This window comes from Hoplias malabaricus, chromosome 2, assembly GCF_029633855.1.
Source record: "Hoplias malabaricus isolate fHopMal1 chromosome 2, fHopMal1.hap1, whole genome shotgun sequence".
In the NCBI taxonomy this organism is placed as follows: Eukaryota; Metazoa; Chordata; class Actinopteri; order Characiformes; family Erythrinidae; genus Hoplias; species Hoplias malabaricus.
The window spans coordinates 73,348,568-73,353,641 of record NC_089801.1 but is presented as its reverse complement, the minus strand read 5'-3'; positions in this window follow the sequence as shown (position 1 = coordinate 73,353,641).

The following is a 5,074-nucleotide window of genomic DNA, read 5'->3' as shown; positions in this document are numbered from 1 at the left end:
CTGTTTTCACGATGTCTGATATGAGTACCACTATGGTCCTTTACCTTCACATTTTCAGTAAACTATCTGACACTTTCAGTACTAAACAAAAGAAAAGAGGTCTTTGTTGCCTTTTCTGTCTCTGTGTTAAACACGAGGATGACACTTAAAATCAAGCATGTCGTTTTAAAAGTGTTTATAACTCTATGTAACCTCTTAATAAGGTTTTGTACGTTTTCTTGTTAAAACTAATAATGCCTCATAAGACACTTAATGAGCTATAATTAGATTTTTAACGTACAAACAAGTGGCACTATTAATTATGAAGTCTATTAAATGGATAATGACCTGTGCATAATTGTAAAACTATGATGACTGATATTATTATTTATTATGAAATAAAAGAGGAATAACTTTATTAAAGCATGCAACAATGGCATTTTAAACATTTACAATGTGTTTAAAATCCTTAATATGTATTACACTAGCTTTATGATGATGCACGTCATAAACTTTTGTCAGAACATGTTAGAAAGTTTAGCCCTGTGCTCTGTAGTGGGTACATTTTAGTTTAGTTTAGTTGCACCATTTAAAATATTCACAAAGACTGAGCTAACATAATATACAGTGCAGGTAGGAGCAAAAAAACAAATATATATATATATATATATATATAGCCTCCAGTCTAATAGTATTACAGTTCAAGGAGAACAGAACGATGCATATGAAAAAATAAACAGCAGGAGCACATTTACCAAACAAATATGAGAAAGCCCATTCCACAATTCATTCATTCATTCATTATCTGTAACCCTTATCCAGTTCAGGGTTGCGGTGGGTCCAGAGCCTACCTGGAATCATTGAGCGCAAGGCGGGAATACACCCTGGAGGGGGCGCCAGTCCTTCACAGTGCAACACACACTCACACATTCACTCACACCTAGGGACACTTGAGTTGCCAGTCCACCTGCCAACGTGTTTTTTTGCTCAGGAATGTTTCCTCTTTTAAATAACATAAAAACATACTATAAGACATTATCATCATAAACAGTAAGAATCTATTTTTTCTGAAATAAAGGGTGAATGATGTATAAATCAGGTTGCAATCCTAAGCAAACATTTCTGTAGGACCAACATTTGATGAAGATTAGTAGAAAAAGTTCACCCCCAAACTATATTCCATGAAAGATGGGGATAAATTAGATTCTAATGAAGTGTAAGAATGCAGTGTGTGTTCACATGATGTAAAAGATGCATGTAAACAGGGATGGTCAGATTTTTTTAAATGGATGTATTCATTTCCGTATGTAAAAGAAGCATAAATTAGCTTTTATTACTAGCACGTAGCACCAAGTTTGAGACCCAGGTGTGTGATGTGTACGTACTCGGTGAGTCAAAATCGCAGGACACCCTATTATTATTTTCAGCAAGTAATGGGTGAGGGGGCGTATCTGTTAGGCTGTGTCCGGAACATGGCGGCCATTTTGAAATCCGCCATATTGGATCAAGGGTGATTTTTTTTCAGTAGGTAGGTGGTCATGTAGCATATCAAAGAAGACCAGGATGTTCTCGAAAATCAATTGCTGCAATCAGATTTGCAGTATCTCTTGTGGTTCAAAAGTTATCAACTTTTCTTCTTTGATACAGGTCTTATTTGGTTTTTGAAATAAAATGGTGTCCTGAGACATTTGACCCCTGCTTTAATGTCCAGGATGAGGATTTCCCAATGTTTTGTGCAGTCAACATTTTCAATATTTTCTGTTATATTTGAATAGCAGGAAATGAGTTGGAGGAAGCAGTTTGCAAGCCTCGAACCACTCGGGTGAAGCTGACTGATAGTGGACAGATCTATGAAACGAATAGAGGGAGAAAGAGAAAACAATTCAAGTAGTAAACCACTGTAAAAGATGTAACTTCTGTCCAATGACTGTACCAGTCCACACAGCTGGTAAAGTGCTCAGTGTGTAGGTGAGTGGCAGTGTGGCACCGAGCTCAGCATTTCCATCCAAACGCTGCCTCCTTAAATCAAGTAAACAACGTAACACTATACAACCTGTCGGGTCACGTAGCCAGCGTGTGCAAACACCCTCATACACATGCACACACATAAAAGCACATACAGTGACCTTCCTCCCTAAATTTAGCCCGTCCCCACTGCCCTCTCTCTGCTGCCCTCCTGGGACTGGTAAACAACAGAGAGAGAGAGAGAGAGAGAGAGAGAGAGAGAGACTGTGGAACTGCTGTCTGTCTGAGACCCCTCTTTTTCCTTTTGGCAGCCAATCAACTAAATTTATTCAATTTTCCCCCTTATCCCAAGTGCAGTCTCCAAGTCAATCCAGACACGTTGATTTTTTCAGGTTGGCATTGGCGCTGCAACAAATGAAAAAGCACAGTGAAAACCGTATGCCTGACTATTACACTCTGAAGAGTTGCAAGCACTCGTAAATAGAGCAGCGAATGTGGGTTGTGTATGAATACGGTCAAAAGTACAGAATGATTCTGGCTTTATGATGAAAAGAACAAATTTCTTTTGTGTTTTTGGGCTCAGGTAGTGTCACTCTACACAGCTCCAGAGGCTTGGGTTCCTGGGTTCCAGCCTCCCTTTATGATGATAGTCAACATTTCTTTAATATATTCCACTGGTGTGAGTGAGTGAGTGAGGGAGCGAGGGAGGGAGGGAGTGAGCGATGCTCTGCGATGTTCCCTATTGTGCCCAGTGATTTCAGGTAGGCTCCAGACTCACAGCGAGAGGAAGTAAGTACAGGAGATGTGTGAATGAATGAATATTGGTTGAAGCTTGAGCAGAAACAAATGTCAAAGTGTACTTCCTTGCACCAGTTGAATCAGAGTCATTTTTGTAAATAAACTCAAGCACTTACAAAACATGTATTTTTTAAGTAAATGCTTGAGTTTATTTACAAGGATGACACAGTGTAGCAGTGACAGAAGCCGTATTCTCCCTGTTACATGTCAATGTAGCATCACAATGAATTTGAAGCTGTAATTTTAAGGGGACATATGACCTAATTTCCTTTAATGCTGTATAATGGGTATATGCTTTCATTATACTTCAGCTTTATTTGCCTCACTGGGCACAAGGTAGGAACACACACTGGATGGGGCACCAGTCCTGCACAGGGTGACACACACTCATACATTCACACCTACAGACACTTTTGAGTCTCCAATTCATCTACACTCCTCACAGACAGTCACCCGGAAGAAAACCCACGCAGACACAGGGAGAACACACCACACTCCTCACAGACAGTCACCCGGAGGAAACCCACGCAGACACAGGGAGAACACACCACACTCCTCACAGACAGTCACCCAGAGGAAACCACGCAGACACAGAGAGAACACGCCACACTCCTAACAGACAGTCACTCGGAGGAAACCCACGCAGACACAGAGAGAACACACCACACTCCTCACAGACAGTCACCCGGAGCGGGACTCGAACCCACAACCTCCAGGACCCTGGAGCTGTGACAGAGACAATACCTTCTGCTCAGATGTTGTTTTTATTTATGAAAACAGGGCAGCTGTCCATTCTTGTTAGAACCTTCAATTTGAAAATATCAGACACTTATCTTGGCTTGAGAGAGAAGTTAATTTTAGGCATTGACAGATTAATATTTCATTAATGTAATACATACACTCAGAAAAAAAGGTGCGGTACAGGGTTTAAAAGTTCAATTGTGTTCCTTAAAGGTACATTACATTCTCTTCTCCAGAAGGAGAGGTGAATATTTGTTTAAAGTTTTCATTATAGAACTGTGTCAATTAAAAAAAAACATAATACAAGTCCTGGAGATGAAATAGAATGAGATAGAATAATAGAATAAGGTACAAATATGTACCCTAGAGGGTAGCACCACAGAGACAAATTTTCTGACCGTGTAGTTCAGTGGGAAGCCCCATAAAATAGTAATTCATGACTGTGTGTGTGTGTGTGTGTGTGTGAGAGAGAGAGAGAGAGAGAGAGAGAGAGGGAGAGAGAGGGACAGTGTGTTACAGCTGGATTTGTCACATTACTATCAGGACAGTCCGATCGTCTGGTACACAGCTACAGTCTGAACATCTGAGTGCCATTTCGTCTGCACGTGTAAACAGTCAGAAGGTTCTAATCTAGTCCCAAGAATCAGCCCCAAAGCTTACATCACACGACAATAAGGTCATGGTCCTGACCCAACTCTGAGCTCTGTCATTGGTATTACATTATTGAACCAGTGAGGAAACCTCTATAAACATGGCCTCGGCTTATCACTGGCAAAAACAAGATGTTGCCTTTTAAAAGTCAGTCAGAAATGCTCTCATTTCTATAAACAATGTAAAGGGATCTTCTCCAGGATCAACTGCAGTGGAAACAACATTGCATTTAAGGAATAGTTCAGCGACAAAAAAATCTAATTTACATAATTTAAACGTTTTGTGTTCTCCCTGTGTCTGCGTGGGTTTCCTCCGGGTGACTGTCTGTGAGGAGTGTGGTGTGTTCTCCCTGTGTCTGCGTGGGTTTCCTCCGGGTGACTGTCTGTGAGGAGTGTGGTGTGTTCTCCCTGTGTCCGCGTGGGTTTCCTCCGGGTGACTGTCTGTGAGGAGTGTGGTGTGTTCTCCCTGTGTCTGCGTGGGTTTCCTCCGGGTGCTCCAGTTTCCTCCCACAGTCCAAAAACACATGTTAGTAGGTTGATTGGCGACTCAAAAGTGACCGTAGGTGCGAGGTCCAGGGTGTATTCCCGCCTTGCGCCCAATGATTCCAGGTAGGCTCTGGACCCAACGTGACCCTGATAAGCGGTTACAGATATTGGATGGATGAATGTGTGGTCTATAAATTACCCTAGCATTCGGCTACACAGTGAGGTTTATTCACGTTTATATTTTGCAGCGATTCATAACATATAACCTTAAAGTACACACTGATGTGGTCAGAGAGGTGTTCTGATGTTTAATTTGATAGAAAAAGTCAATTGTTATTGAATTATGGCTTTTTGGGTGACTGACCTCTAGTGTTTGTTAGCAGCGTTAGCCTCACAGCTTTCGTTCTAAACTAACAAAGCAGAATTCTGACTCCAGACTTGTTTCGGGGGATCGA